This window comes from Lutra lutra, chromosome 2, assembly GCF_902655055.1.
Source record: "Lutra lutra chromosome 2, mLutLut1.2, whole genome shotgun sequence".
NCBI lineage: Eukaryota > Metazoa > Chordata > Mammalia > Carnivora > Mustelidae > Lutra > Lutra lutra.
In genome coordinates this window covers 133,909,169-133,926,234 of record NC_062279.1, presented here as the reverse complement: position 1 = coordinate 133,926,234, position 17,066 = coordinate 133,909,169, and positions in this window count along the sequence as shown.

The window sequence follows — 17,066 nt, the reverse complement described above, 5'->3', positions numbered from 1 at the left end:
GGCTTAACCCACTGAGCCACCCAGGCGCCCCGACAAATGGATATTTTAAAATTAAAATACAGTAAATAAATTAAAACCTCAAGGGATGGTCTAATATCAGATTAAACAAGTTAAGAGGGAATTGGCAATTTGAATATGAGTTGGTAGAAAACTGCAGACTGAATCATAGAGAGACAAAGAAATATAAAATAAAAAAGAAAGAAAAACAGAGATATAGTTGGGAGACCTAAAGTCCTTAATACAGATGAAAGAAGAGTGGGGAAGAAGCAATATTTGACTAGATAATTGATGAGTAAATATCTCAGGTGGGAAGCATTTAATAATCAACAAGTTGAAGAAACTCTTACAATCCCAAAGAACAATGGAAACAGAAATTCATACCGTGGTGCCCAAGGCATAACTGTTAAAATTCAAATATAAAGTAAGTTTTGTAAAACACGCAGATCAAAAATTATTATCTTCAGAACAATAAGAATTAAGATAAAATATCACATTTTAACCAATAAATGAATGAAATTCATGCCAATTTACCTCTCTATCCAACAAAAATTTCCATCAAAAATGAAAATGAAAAAACATATTTCTGACAAAACAGTTATTGAATGTATCACCAACAAAAGTGGTTTCTGTTAGGAAACATTAAAGGATAGTGTTCAAGCAAAAGAAAAAAAATCTAGATAGAATCTTGGAAGTGCAGAAAGAAATGTACAGTTATAGGAAGCATAAATACATTAATAAATTTAAATCATTTTTTACTATATTAAAATGCCATATTTCGCATTTAGAATAGACAGTGAATTAAAATTCATTAGAACAATATAAAATCAAGAGGATGATAAATAGCAAAAAATTCAAGTTATATTAGATTTTGATAAAGTAATTTTGAATTTTTTTTGAAGATTTTATTTATTTATTTGACAGAGAAGAGGAAGCAGGCTCCCTGCTGAGCAGAGAGCCCAATGCGGGGCTCGATCCCAGGACCCTGAGATCATGACCTGAGACGAAGGCAGAGGCTTAACCCACTGAGCCACCCAGGCTCCCCTAAAATAGAATTTTTTTTTTTAACAATTTTTCCCCCCACTCTGGGAGTCTTTTATTTTTTTTATTTTTTTTTAAGATTTTATTTATTTATTTGACAGAGAGAGATCACAAGTAGGCAGAGAAGCAGGCAGAGAGAGAGAGAGAGGGAAGCAGGCTCCCTGCCGAGCAGTGAGCCTGATGCGGGACTCGATCCCAGGACCCCGAGATCATGACCTGAGCCGAAGGCAGCGGCTTAACCCACTGAGCCACCCAGGTGCCCCTAAAATAGAATTTTTCAATCTCTAGTTAATCCTTTAAACAATAGGACAAATATATGGCTACCAAGCAAGAAAAATGAAAAATTGAATAATAAAGCTATAAAAATGAGAGCAAAAAATGAAATAATAAAAAACATGCAATGGTTGGCAAAAATGAAGACCTGATTTTAAGACAGTATTTGAAAAAAATAAACATGCCAATTTTACATGAAATGCAAATGGGTTACAGATTAGATTAGAATACAAAATTTTTATACTTTTTTAAAACTACCAACCAAATTCATTTTAACTTTAAAAGGAAAGGTTGTTAAGTGTACAGAACAATCAAGCAAATTAAGTTAGGGGAAAGAAAAGGCACCAAGTGAAATTATTTGATGATGGTATTGCTACCTTTTCTTTTTTTTAGTGTTAGTGTATGTTTCCTTTTCTATGACACAGGAACTTTATGAGAATACATTCTCTGAAACAAATGTTGTATTTCACAACCCGATTTATTCAGTCATTGGTGTAAATTAGTGAAATGGAATTCCCAAAATACAAAGTACATTCTGAGATAGGCCTGACTTATAGTTTATATCACATATGTAAATTCACATTGGAGTGCACTGGGAGCACCTTAAAAATAACATAATAAAAAAGGAACATACGATTGCAGCTCAAACTGAGATGAAACAAAGCTTTTGAGACAGGATTCAGGCACAGCCTTAAATATGAACTTAACTATCTGAGATCACAGAGACAGAAAAATCACATTGTTGGCTTAAATATGTGAATAAAGGGGTTTTTCATATGTTCAATCATGCCATTGTCCACTCTGGGTTACAGAGTGAACACCAGCAGAGATTTATTCATTTTATGAGGTCAAATGAGACTTCCAAACAAATCTGTGAGGCTATAATTGGAAATAGAGGGGATAAAATAGGTGTAGTAGACTTTCTACCATTCAAACAACTTCTATGGCATAAAGGCATTATCATGATGAAAAGTGTTAGTGCTTATTAATAAACATATCTATATGGATTATTTTATTGATTTGTTTGTCATTATTTCATTAATTAGGGTGGGGAGGGGAAGGGAGAAGGAGAGAGGGAGAATCCCAAGCAAGCTCCAAGCCCAGTTCAGAGCCTGTACGGGACTCAATCCCACAACCCTGAAATCAAGACCTCAGCAAAAATCAAGAGTTGGACATTTAACTGCCTGAACCACCCAGGCACTTGGTTTGCTATTATTGAACCTAATACACACCCCTCAGAAATTAAGTAAATATGACTGGTGTATGCTGAGGTTAGTTGGTGGAATGTTGGGGATGAGGATGAATAAATATCGGGTGAAGTAGCCTAGAAAACTTCAGAATTGGAATATTCCACAATTGACATAGTTGAACAGTCTGAGAACAAAGGATATACAGCAGAATGTAAAGGGCATCAGAGAAGCAAAACAAAAGACCATGAAATGATATGAATTCCTAACTTTAATTAATCCAGCGATGTTTTCTGCTAATGGGTAATATTGTAAGTGTAGACCAAATAGAGTCTATTGTGTGCTTATAAATCTTTTCATGAAGAGAACATTCACTGGCTAACTTTTGGAATAACTTTGTAATTCTAGAATTGTAGTTTTGGATTTAATTATATTTGGACTGATTATATACAGTATTTTATTTGATTTTTATTTTTACAAATCATTGCTATTTCAAGGCTAGTGAGACTCTAAGAATGCCAATAACAACCATGAAAAAACTAAATAAGTCAACAATGTAAGTGATAGACTGCATGGCAAAAGAAATAAGACCTTGAAGTCATATGAAAACTTTGTAACCAGACTGTTAAAGAAAAATTAAACTGCTCTGATCTCAAAAGAACTACCATAAAATACGTTCTTTACACTGGTTAAAGACAGACCAATTAAGAAAATAAAAAACTGATGTTAGATAAAGAAAATGATACTTCAAATCTGTGATAAACATATTTCAAGATAATGTTTTTCAGATTTCAGGTTTCTGAAAAGGGAAGCATTTGTTCAATGGACACAGTAACAAAAACACTTACTACCACCAAATTAATCTTGGAAGAGAAGGTCCTATCCCTGTTGATCCATCCTGTCCTTCACATCTTGTTAATTTATCTGGGAAAAGAGGAAGAGTATAAAGATAGGCTCTTATCTCAAAATATATCATGAAAGTGTAAGAGAGAGGCAGAATGCAGAATGAAAACTATAGGACAAAATCATCAATGTTATGTATGTGTAGATTAGTGTTGATGGCCAATTATCACATCTGGAGGAAGAAAGTTGCAGTTGGCTGTCAAAGAAGCAGCTTTAGGAAGGAAAAATCAGAGTTCAAACTAACCATTTGAATGGTGGGGGTGGGGTGAGTAACTGCTGGTAGACTACTCATTATCTGGTGTCTTGAAAACACACTGCATTATTAATGTCATTTATATACTTCTGGTGAAAGATATACATAAATACATAATTTATTGTGATTTTCCCAATTGTTTAACCACAAATATCTTTTTTATGTTTAAAATAGTTTGTTGTATTAGACTAATAAGAGCCAAGGTCTTTTTCTTAAAAGATAATATATATGCTTTCCTATGGAATATAAAACAATAATACGTTATTTATCTTATATAAAGGGATAAGGGAAACAACATTCTCTGATATTTTATTATGAAATTGCCCCTCAGCTGGGGCTCCTGGGTGGCTCAGTCAGTTGACTATCTGTCTTCAGCTCAGGTCACCATCCCAGGGTCCTGGGATCTGGTCCTGCATTGGGCTCTCTGCTCTGAGGGGATCCTGCTTCTCCCTTTGCCTCTACCTCTCTCTCTATCTCAGTTTCTCATGAATAAAGGAAAAAAAAAAAAAGAAATTGCCCCTCAAAATCTAGTTAACATTTTCTTAAATTCTAAGTAAGTCAGTGAGTAAATGTATAAAACCTCTTAGGCATCTTTATGCCCTTTATTGCTATTTATTTAAATGTTAATTGGCAAGAGAGAGTAAGTTGACAATTTTTGTTATTTCAGTTGTGGAGCAAAATATAGGTTTGACTAAGAATGATTTATTGTTCCAGTGCTATAGTATATGGTATTTTGTGATATACTAGTATAATTGTGATCATTTTTATATTATATTACTTAAAATGTAATTTATTGGTCTCTTATGGCTCTGTTTCACTATTTGTGCCTCTTACTACCATGGTCTTAAAAACCTGGAAGACACATAATTTTTCTCTTATTTTTTGTACTCCTTCTATATCAATAGTTTCCTCCATATACATATAAGGGACTAAAAAATTTAAAGGTGGGAACTGATCTTTTTTGTTTACCAGTTGCTTATAAAGAACTGTAACAGGTATTTCACATGTCAATATTTTTCTCTAGCTATAAAACTGCATAGTTAGAGATACAACATCCATTAAGAAAAAGTGAAAAAAAGTATTCTAACATATTGCTTCTAATGTTAAGGCTGCACAGTATCTGTTTGATTGCACAGAAACACATACACACACACATTAGTAGAATACTCAGGACTGTTTATATAATTACATAATTTGTGAGCCCTGTGAGAGATGAACAGATAAAAATCAGAATCTTTTCTTAAAAAGATTTTATTTATTTATTTGACAAACAGACAAACAGAGAGATCACAAGTAAGCAGAGAGGCAGGCAGAGAGAAGGGGGAAGCAGGCTACCTGCTGAGCAGATAGCCCAATGCAGGCCTCCATCCCAGGATGCTGAGATCATGACCTGAGCCAAAGGCAGAGACTTAACCCCCTGAGCCACCCAGGTGCCCCCAAAATCAGAATCTTTTCTGAGTTTTCAATTCCTTAATTACTCGTGAGATTAAGTCAGTTTTTATGTTTGATTAACCATTTGTGTCTGGTAACTTGCCTACTTATGTCCTTTGCATATTTTTGTATTGAGATAGTCTCCTTTCTCATTTTTTATTTAAATGGGCTCAAAATGTTATTATGAATACTGTTCATCTTTTATTATGTATTACAAATATTTTCCACTGTCATTTATCTTTCAGCTGCGTTCTCTCTTTCTTGTACACATTTATCTTTTCTGTTTATAAAAGTTACTTAGTTTTTTAGTGTAAAAAGTCTGGGGCTAAAAATGCACACACACACACACACAAAAGGAATTGGCAATTAATTGCATCAGTGGTGGAGGGGCCCCTAAAAATACCTTAACTTACCTTATAAGGAACAGTGACAACGAAGAATTGTCTTTACCAGTGTATTATCTCTAACTGTTCACCTCACCTTTCTATTTTCTTAGGGGAAAAAGTCACTTTTTTTTTTAAACTCTGTCAAATCTTCAGATTAAATAAATTCATGTAACCCAATAGCTAGGCCATAGAAAACAACCAGGAAATAATTAGTGTGGTGACATACATATTTAGCATGGAATGGAGATTCTAAAAATGCAAGCTGGAAGTGTATCAGCATACGAGCTCCCTCTAAATAGAGTTGTACCACTATTGTTTCACTGACCCTGTAATTGAAACTCGCGGTTCTTCACTCAACGTTGTGATGCTGGCTGATACTCTGCATTCTATATCAGACGTTGCCAATAGGAGGTGCTAGAGGGACGCTCAAGGATGGAAGAGCAAGTAGGAATCTGCTCCTCCCAAGTGGCTTCTCACTGGTTTATTTCTGCTTGCAGTTCCTGTGATTACCACCCTGCCACACTTCTCTCCAGAAGCATTTTTTTCAGGAGCAGCAAGAGAATACAGTTTTCAGTTTTCCAATACTTGCGGAACTAGCATCGCTGTACTCCTGTTCAGAGATGGAGTCTTGGCTCTATCAAAGACTTCCCCTCCCTCCTCAGAGACATCAGCTCCAGATGAGCAGTGCCCTTTCCTCAGAGGTCTGAAAGCAAATTCCATATACCCTCCCTTTAAGTTTTAACGATTTAAAATATAATGCTTTAATGATTTTATTTTAGTTTTAATTATTTTAACCTAGTCTCTTTCCTCAACCCTCGATAGGGGTGGTAGCTCTGCCAGCAATGTAACTTTAGTGTGTTCTTTTGTTTGTTTGTTTGTTTTGTTTTCTTATAGTCATAACCTTCCTCCTAGTCAACGCTGTGTTTGTGAATATATTTCTTCATTCAAATAATAGCTGTGACTTTTTTCTCCTATTTGGCTGATACAGACACATTCCTAGGACCCCATATTTGCAATGTCCCTCCTTCTTCTTCAAATTGCATGAATTCTCCAGCCATTTCTCCCATGCCATTCTTATCCTTGTCCAGGCTTTATTGTGATTTCATATTGATAAATGACCTTATCCATCTGTAATCAACTGCTGATTTTTATCCTCTTTTTTTAACCATATTTTTGAAAGTACGTAAACCTTTAGTAAACATGGCACTTGATCACACAGCCCCAGCTTCTCCTTTGTCTGTCCTTTCAGTGTCAGCACTGTCACTATAACAACTTCTGTCACAATTATAAGTTGCAACTCTTCACCAAAACACTAAAAATAAATTGCAAGAAAAGGAGCCACAGTGAAGGAAGCAGGATATAACGCAGAAAATATAATGCAGGGGCGCCTGGGTGCCTCATTGTCAGTAGTGTCTTCCTTCAAGCTCAGGTCATGATCCCGAGGTCAGTCCTGGAATCCAGTCCGACATTGGGTTTCCTGCTCACAGGGGAGTCTGCTTCTCCCTCTGCCTGCTACTCTCTCTGCTTGTGTGCTCTACCTCTCTCCTCCTTTCCTTCTCTCTCGTACCCACATGATCTCTCTCTTGAATAAATAAATAAATATAATCTTAAAAAATAACATATGATTCAAAAGTGAATGGATATTATATGTATAACTAATGTGTAAAGAAATAAAACAATTCCAGACAATGATAGCCACTTGGTGAACGGCAGAGTCAACCATAAATAAAGGTAGTAGCAAGAAGAGATTGGGGAGAGGTTTCCCATTTTATTGTATGGCATCACTACCTTGGTTCTCGGTGTAGGAAAAGTAGGCTTTATAACTAGGAAAATGGCACAAATTCTGTTTGAAACTGTGTGAGAAGTATATTGAGCTTTTAAGCAGAGATATAAATTTGGCATTTGAACACATGTTTCTAAGGTGCAGGACAGGGATCACAACTGATGATAAATGTATATGTACATTTCATCAAGCAGCTAAGCATGGTTCTACAAAATGACTATAAATAATAATGCATTTCTAATATTGATTTCCAATGCCCTGTCTAAGAGAAACGGTTTGATTGGTTCTATTCTGGTGTAACATAAACTCACCCTTCCTTGTCCTCACTTGGCAGTTTTCTTCCTAGGTATCCCATACCATTTTCATTATGTCAAGCTATTTTGGATTTTTTTTTTTTTTTTCTCCTTGATACAGAACTACTACTTTACTCGCATAAAGAAAAAAAATACTATTTCAATCTCTAGAAGCAGAACAATTATTAATAGTATCCCCAAAGAGATATTTCTTTCTTTTGATAATATGTGATTTGAGCTTTTATTATTTGACTTTCAGATTTTATTTTTATGTAGGATTAGCTTGGCTACATAACTATGTCTCCCTAGTGATTTGGGGTTTTCCTCATGCTGGATTACAGAGTAAGATTGTGAGCATCTCCAGTGTGTAAGAAAGCAACTTCTTGACAGAATCTTAACTGAAAAGAAATTCCCCTTATTGGGGCGCCTGGGTGGCTCAATGGGTTAAGCCTCTGCCTTCGGCTCAGGTCCTGATCTCAGGGTCCTGGGATCGAGCCCCTCGTTGGGCTCTCTGCTCGGCAGGGAGCCTGCTTCCCCCCTTCTCTCTCTCTGCCCGCCTCTCTGCCTACTTGTGATCTCTATCAAATAAATAAATAAAATATTTAAAAAAAAAAAGAAATTCCCCTTATTGACCAGGAATATGAAATTCATGATATTTTATGTTTTGTTATTTAAATTTCATGTGTGCAGCCATTCTGTACTTTGCTATGTAATCACTTCACATAGTGAAATGTGGGTTCTATTATCCACAAATCCAGAGCAAATAAGTTTCAGCAGTACTTAAGCAAATTTACATGGTGGTGGTAAACTTGTAGAACTCATTTACCATTAGGAGTGATCACAGTTTAAGCATTCAGATACCATGAACTACTTCCAGGTTCTGAAAGAGGCAATCTAAAAATAATTTCTTGAGAATGTGGTAGAATTAATAAGCTTTCTGCTTTTAAAAAAAAGTAAAATAAATAAAGGTGTTTCTTTTTTCCCCTTTTAACAGCTTCCTGAAAAGGATCAGCAGTGTTTCTTTATCTAGTCCTTATCAGTTTAAATTCCTCTTCCTTATAAGTTAATAATATTAGACCTCACTATGAAATACACACACATGTACACATCCTAACCCCAACACAAAGACACTTTTGTAGATGCTAATTTAATTACCATCAGACATAAAGGATTTTCTTCCCAACTTTACTAATCAGGAATTTTTTAAATTGGAAAGAGACAATAAACCTTACTATTTTAATCTAATTTTCCATGAAAAGCAAGTTAGTTCATATGTAAGTTCTGCTGCCTACATTAAAAAAAAATGATTCACAGCTGCAAATATGGGCTTAGTTTCCAAATATTTCTTTGTATTTGTCAAAACAAAATAAGGGAAATCAGGAAATATATATGATGTGCTGTGCTCACATTTATTTTTGTTGTTATAGTTTATTAAAATAAATATGAATATAAACCTTATTAGCTAGGATATCTTATGTTTCATTTTAAAATCAAATAATTATAAATCAAGTGGTTTATTGAGTAGAGCACATTGTAATTTTCATGTAATATCACTTATATGCTACAGGAAAACAATGGGTATCTTCAGTGAAGCACAATTCCTTTGTGTATGTGAAAATATAAATAAAAATGCTTTCATGAATCCCCATGTAAAGAGTATAGAAGTTCTTATACTTATATATCCCTGATAAAACAGACTCAGGACATTTGTATCTTTGTAACCTTTTATTTATTTTATTTTTATTTATTTTTTAAAAGATTTTATTTATTTATCTGACAGACAGAGATCACAAGTAGACAGAGAAGCAGGCAGAGAGAGAGAGAGGGAAGCAGGCTCCCTGCTGAGCAGAGAGCCCGATGCGGGGCTCCATTCCAGGACTCTGGGATTATGACGTGAACCAAATGCAGGGGCTTTAATCCACTGAGCCACCCAGGCGCCCCTCTTTGTACCCTTTAGGAGGTTTTCAAATATGCAGGCTATCATAACAAGAAAGTTAACCTCCTAAATTATTGTTCACTATTATTTGATATCATATATCTGTTCTGTTCAGTGTTCTGACAATTCTGCCATTCTGTCTGCCACGTTGGTATTAGTTTTCTATAAGGCAGAATTTTGTAGAGTAGGATACCATTTTCCTAGCTTTGATTTATTTAAAAAAACAGAGAAAATGATCACATCTAAAACTTTATTTCAGAATATATTTTAAATTATTTTGAGGCACACCTGAGTGGCTCAGTCAGTTAAGTGTCTGTCTTTGGTTCAGGTCACCATCTTAGGGTCTTGGGATGTAGCCCTGTGTCAGGCTCCTTGCTCAGCGAGGAATCTGCTTCTCCCTTTCCCTCTGCCTCTCTCCATCACCCATTCTCTCTCTCTCAAATAAATAAATAAAATAAAAATCTTTAAATATTTATGAGAGATATATCTAGAATTGAAGAAATAACAGAGGCAATAACTAAATGATAGGCTAGTAGTTTTTAAGAAATCATTTACTCTAAAAAGTTTTATATTAAAATCCTTTCTTATTTTAATGAAACAAATAATTATAAGTTAAGTTTCTTTGAAATACAATATTGGTCATAAAAACTGTCCTAATAAAAAAAAAATCAGAATATCATAGTCTGTCCCAAAAGGCTCTGTACAAATGTGAAAATATATAAATGTGTTCTTCAAATTTGATTATCATAATCAGAATATATTAATAAATAAATAAGAGTAGATTATCTTTAACTCTCCAAAAAGTTGCCTTTTTAAATTTTTTTCTCTGTAAATCATTACAGACTTTTCTAAACTTTTTGTCATTGATTTTGACAAAAATGTCAATTATGTTCTGTGCCTGTAAAAATCAGCTAAATCAACAGATGCTGAATTGTGAAGTTCTTAGTAAAGAGGCAAAGGCAAAGACGAACCCTACCATCTGAACTTGCTAAGGATATAATCAGGGAATTGCATGTGGGAAGCCCACACAATTACAAAGATGTATATATTTCAACATTCTAAAAGCCATAATCTGATATTTTAATTAAAAACATTATAAAAATTTTTAAAAATGCAAAGGCTGGGTATACAGAGGAAATCTTTAACACTCCCACACCACAGCAATAATAAATGTGTTAATATATTCAAAGATAAATTATATACCACTGTTTTAGAGAAACACTTAAAATGTCATGGCCCCAATTGCTTTGTTTCATGCAATATGTTACTTTTTGTGGTAGTTCTAGTGCAGATAGAGAACACACTTATTTCACATAAATCTGTTTATTAATGCATGAATTATCTGAATTGTAAATGATCTATAGATATTAAGAATTCTCCTTCAGTAGCCAGATACCTGATTGCATAGATCGTATCATCTTGAAAGGTTTAATTAATAGTGACTAAAGTAAGCAGAATTCTAAAATGACCCCCCACACAGTGAACGTGGAAATTATAATCCCCTATGTTTTGGGTGGGGATGAACCTCTGAATATGATGAGATATCACTCCTGTGATTAGGTTATATTATATGAAATTATTGATCTTAAGAAAAAGAGATTATCTGGATGAGCCTAATATCTTAATTACCTTTTAAAAATGGAATTTCTCCTACTGGTAACAAAATAAATAAATCAAATCATTATCTTGTGGAAAAAATATTTTGAAGCCATTTGCTTAATCATGTTCTTTAACTATTATAATTGTTACTGTGTAGAACATTCTGTCATTTACAGTATGCAGTCACAGTATTGTGGCTCATAAACGTTTATGATACTTAATACATAGTCCCCAGAGGCCCTAGAAAAAACTTTATAAGATCTTTATGTCAAGCTATTACAAAAGAGATAGGACAAATATTTATTCAAATGTGAATATTCACATACAATTCAGACATACACACATAATAATCTTGATAAACATTTTTCATGAAGTCAAAACATTACATATTACATATCATAAAAGGTACACTCCTAAATGACATATGTTCATGTGAGTGTAAATCTATATGCATATATGTTTTAAATGAAAAAATACATCTTTCATTAACTTTTCCAACTTTTCTGTCTATAATTTCCTATGGAGAATTTATGTTCCTGTCCCTCACTGCTGGCTTGACAGCCACCTATTCAACTGTCTTTCTGTTGATATGATATACAGTGGCATTCAGCAGCTCATACTCACAAGATTGATGGTATTGCTTTTTGGGATTTTTCTCAAGCTTTTAAGTTATAAGCTAGATGAGAAGGACAAAGCTACCCAGTCTATTATCTCAGTACATGTTTTTATAGCTATAAAAGTCATCAAGCTCTCCAAGAGGCCATGTTCTTTTATAGAGGCTGATTTGACAAGCTGCAGAGAATTTTCTATGATGTTCGGATTTCTGCTTTCAAGCATCGAGGTGGATTTTTAATAGTTTTAATATTTTTTTTTCTTTCTTCAGTATGTTTAAGATCAATCTAATTCTAAAGTGCTTTTATTTTATTTTGTGAGTGCTATTCCATTATGGATATTTCCTTACTTTGAGAGATTCTTAATAGTTTCTAATCATGTTATTTTTTTCTCTCCAATAATACTTGCCTTGGTGTTGAATTGGTAACAGTAATTTAAGATTTTTTTTTTAAATCTTTTTTAATTTAAGTACAATCTATCCTCCAGTATGGGGTCAAACTCACTATTCCAAGATCAAGAATCACATGTCCTACCAACTAGGCTAGCCAGGCACCCCAAGATTCTTTGGTTTATTATGGTTCACCTGTGTTTCCTCCTGCATTCCAAAAGATGTTTAATGTCTAAAATATTACATTAGTGCATGTAATACTTAAAAATTTCCATCTTCACATTTACTTGATTTTCTTTTACTTTTTGTCCATTGCTTCATCCTCTGAATTAGATTTTACCTTTTTGTACTCTTCTTTTCTTGGCTCAATGCCATAGCAATACTACAATCTCACTTTTTATCTTGATTATCTCAGCCATATTTCCCAAAGTTTCAAATGCCATTTGTCTTGTTCCCCTATATCTATTGAGCTTTACTTCAAATATCTTTGCTCTAGATAGCACCAATGCAAAACAAAGGCCAATTTTTATTACTATTATTATTATTTTTAAAATATCCATCGTTCTTTACAAATTATTGTCCCTAATTATGTGATCTCATTTACTGCTATGAATCTTGAACTAGACTATTTTCTCTAATAAGACTATTTTAATTACCTCCTAAACCAGTCAAATTTCTTTGTTTTTGCCTAGATTCAAACTGTCCCCAGTCCTTCATCTTGAATATTCTCTGTCCTTTTGTACACTTTACACATCCAGCCACCCAAGTAGTCAGCAAACAAGCATCATAAGTAATATTTAATCTCCTTAGGAAATGTTCTGTGTCAATTCCTGGACCAAAATGTCTCCTGTCTTACTTTTTATTTCCCAAATTAGCATTTTAAATATCATGTTTACTGTTTAAAACATATATGGCCTTGATGTGTTATATAGTGATTCCCTGTTATAGATTCTATCCTATGTCTCTACTATCCCCATCACTCCACTCCATCAACAAATGTGAGCTCATGAAAATCATCTATACTTTGTGTGTCTGTGTGTTTGTGTGCCATTGTTATCAGAACAAAGCAAGGGGCAAATCCATATATTTTGTAATAAGTCTTTTTTTATTTTTTTTATTTTTTATAAACATATAATATATTTTTACCCCAGGGGTACAGGTCTGTAAATCGCCAGGTTTACACACTTCACAGCACTCACCATAGCACATACCCTCCCCAATGTCCATAATCCCACCCCCCTCTCCCAATCCCCCTTCCCCCATTAACCCTCAGTTTGTTTTGTGAGATTAAGAGTCACTTATGGTTTGTCTCCCTCCCAATCCCATCTTGTTTCATTTACTCTTCTCCTACCCCCTTAACCCCCCATGTTGCATCTCCTCTCCCTCATATCAGGGAGATCATATGATAGTTGTCTTTCTCCGATTAACTTATTTCGCTAAGCATGATACCCTCTAGTTCCATCCACATCGTCGCAAATGGCAAGATTTCATTTCTTTTGATGGCTGCATAGTATTCCATTGTGTATATATACCACATCTTCTTTATCCATTCGTCTGTTGATGGACATCTAGGTTCTTTCCATAGTTTGGCTATTGTAGACATTGCAGCTAAACAATCAGGTGCACGTGCCCCTTCAGATCAGTACATTCGTATCTTTAGGGTAAATACCCAGCAGTGCCATTGCTGGGTCATAGGGTAGCTCTATTTTCAACATTTTGAAGAACCTCCATGCTGTTTTCCAGAGTGGTTGCACCAGCTTGCATTCCCACCAACAGTGTAGGAGGGTTCCCCTTTCTCCGCATCCATGCCAGCATCTGTCATTTCCTGACTTGTTCATTTTAGCCATCCTGACTGGTGTGAGGTGAAATCTCATGGTGGTTTTGATTTGTATTTCCCTGATGCCGAGTGATATGGAGCACTTTTTCATGTGTCTGTTGGCCATCTGGATGTCTTCTTTGCAGAAATGTCTGTTCATGTCTTCTGCCCATTTCTTTATTGGATTATTTGTTCTTTGGGTATTGAGTTTGCTAAATTCTTTATAGATTTTGGACACTAGCCCTTTATCTGATATGTCATTTGCAAATATCTTCTCCCATTCTGTCAGTTGTCTTTTGGTTTTGTTAACTGTTTCCTTTGCTGTGCAAAAGTTTTTGATCTTGATAAAATCCCAATAGTTCATTTTTGTCCTTGCTTCCCTTGCCTTTGGCGATGTTCCTAGGAAGATGTTGTTGCAGCTGTGGTCAAAGAGGTTACTGCCTGTGTTCTCCTCAAGGATCTGGATGGATTCCTTTCTCACATTGAGATCCTTCATCCATTTTGAGTCTATTTTCCTGTGTGGTGTAAGGAAATGATCCAATTTCGTTTTTCTGCATGTGGCTGTCCAATTTTCCCAACACCATTTATTGAAGAGGCTGCCTTTTTTCCATTGGACATTCTTTCCTGCTTTTTTGAAGATGAGTTGACCATAGAGTTGAGGGTCTATTTCTGGGCTCTCTATTCTGTTCCATTGATCTATGTGTCTGTTTTTGTGCCAGTACCATGCTGTCTTGATGATGACAGCTTTGTAATAGAGCTTGAAGTCTGGAATTGTGATGCCACAAACCTTGGCTTTCTTTTTCAATATTCCCTTGGCTATTTGAGGTCTTTCTGGTTCCATATAAATTTTAGGATTATTTGTTCCATTTCTTTGAAAAAAATGGATGGTACTTTGATAGGAATTGCATTAAATGTGTAGATTGCTTTAGGCAGCATAGACATTTTCACAATATTTATTCTTCCAATCTAGAAGCATGGAACATTTTTCCATTTCTTTGTGTCTTCCTCAATTTCTTTCATGAGTACTTTATAGTTTTCTGTGTATAGATTCTTAGTCTCTTTGGTTAGGTTTATTCCTGGTATCTTATAGTTTTGGGTGCAATTGTAAATGGGATGGACTCCTTAATTTCTCTTTCTTCTGTCTTGTTGTTGGTGTAGAGAAATGCAACTGATTTCTGTGCATTGATTTTATATCCTGACACTTTACTGAATTCCTGTACAAGTTCTAGCAGTTTTGGAGTGGAGTCTTTTGGGTTTTCCACATATAGTATCATATCATCTGCGAAGAGTGATAGTTTGACTTCTTCTTTGCCGATTTGGATGCCTTTAATTTCCTTTTGTTGTCTGATTGCTGAGGCTAGGACTTCTAGTACTATGTTGAATAGCAGCGGTGATTATGGACATCCCTGCCGTGTTCCTGACCTTAGCGGAAAAGCTTTCAGTTTTTCTCCATTGAGAATGATATTTGCGGTGGGTTTTTCATAGATGGCTTTGATAATATTGAGGTCTGTGCCCTCTATCCCTAAATTTTGAAGAGTTTTGATCGGGAAAGATGCTGTACTTTGTCAAATGCTTTTTCAGCATCTATGGAGAGTATCATATGGTTCTTGTTCTTTCTTTTATTAATGTGTTGTATCACATTGAATGATTTGCGGATGTTGAACCAACCTTGCAGCCCTGGAATAAATCCCACTTGGTCGTGGTGAATAATCCTTTTAATATATTGTTGAATCCTATTGGCTAGTATTTTGGTGAGAATTTTTGCATCTGTGTTCATCAAGGATATTGGTCTGTAGTTCTCTATTTTGATGGGATCCTTGTCTGGGTTTGGGATCAAGGTGATGCTGGCCTCATAAAATGAGTTTGGAAGTTTTCCTTCTATTGCTATTTTTTGGAACAGTTTCAGGAGAATAGGAATTAGTTCTTCTTTAAATGTTTGGTAGAATTCCCCCAGGAAGCCATCTGCCCTGGCCTTTTGTTTGTTTGCAGATTTTAGATGACTGTTTCAATCTCCTTACTGGTTATGGGTCTGTTCAGGCTTTCTATTTCTTTCTGGTACAGTTGTGGTAGTTTATATGTCTCTAGGAATGCATCCATTTCTTCCAGATTGTCAAATTTGTTGGCGTAGAGTTGCTCATAGTATGTTCTTATAATTGTCTGTATTTCTTTGGTGTTCGTTGTGATCTCTCCTCTTTCATTCATGATTTTATTTATTTGGGTCCTCTCTCTTTTCTTTTTGATAAGTCTGGCCAGGGGTTTATCGATCTTATTAATTCTTTCAAAGAACCAGCTCCTAGTTTTGTTGATTTGTTCTATTGTTTTTTTTGATTTCTATTTCATTGATTTCTGCTCTGATCTTTATGATTTCTCTTCTCCTGCTGGTTTTAGGCTTTCTTTCTTGTTCTTTCTCCAGCTGTTTTAGGTGTAGGGTTAGGTTGTGTACCTGAGACCTTTCTTGTTTCTTGAGAAAGGCTTGTACTGCTATATATTTTCCTCTCGGGACTGCCTTTGTTGTGTCCCACAGATTTTGAACCGTTGTGGTTTCATTATTATTTGTTTCCATGAATTTTTTCAATTCTTCTTTAATTTCCTGGTTGACCCCATTCATTCTTTAGAAGGATGCAGTTTAGTCTCCATGTATTTGGGTTCTTTCCAAATTTCCTCTTGTGATTGAGTTGTAGCTTCAGAGCATTGTGGTCTGAAAATATGCAGGGAATGATCCCAAGCTTTTGATACCACTTGAGACCTGATTTAGGACCGAGGATGTGATCTATTCTGGAGAATGTTCCATGTGCACTAGAGAAGAATGTGTATTCTGTTGCTTTGGGATGAAATGTTCTGAATATATCTGTGATGTCCATCTGGTCCAGTGTGTCATTTAAGGCCTTGATTTCCTTGTTGATCTTTTGCTTGGATGACCTGTCCATTTCAGTGAGGGGAGTGTTAAAGTCCCCTACTATTATTGTATTATTGTCGATGTGTTTCTTTGATTTTGTTATTAATTGGTTTATATAGTTGGCTGCTCCCACGTTAGGGGCATAGATATTTAAAATTGTTAGATCTTCTTGTTGGATAGTTCCTTTGAGTATGATATAGTGTCCTTCCTCATCTCTTATTATAGTCTTTGGCTTAAAATCCAATTGATCTGATATAAGGATTGCCACTCCT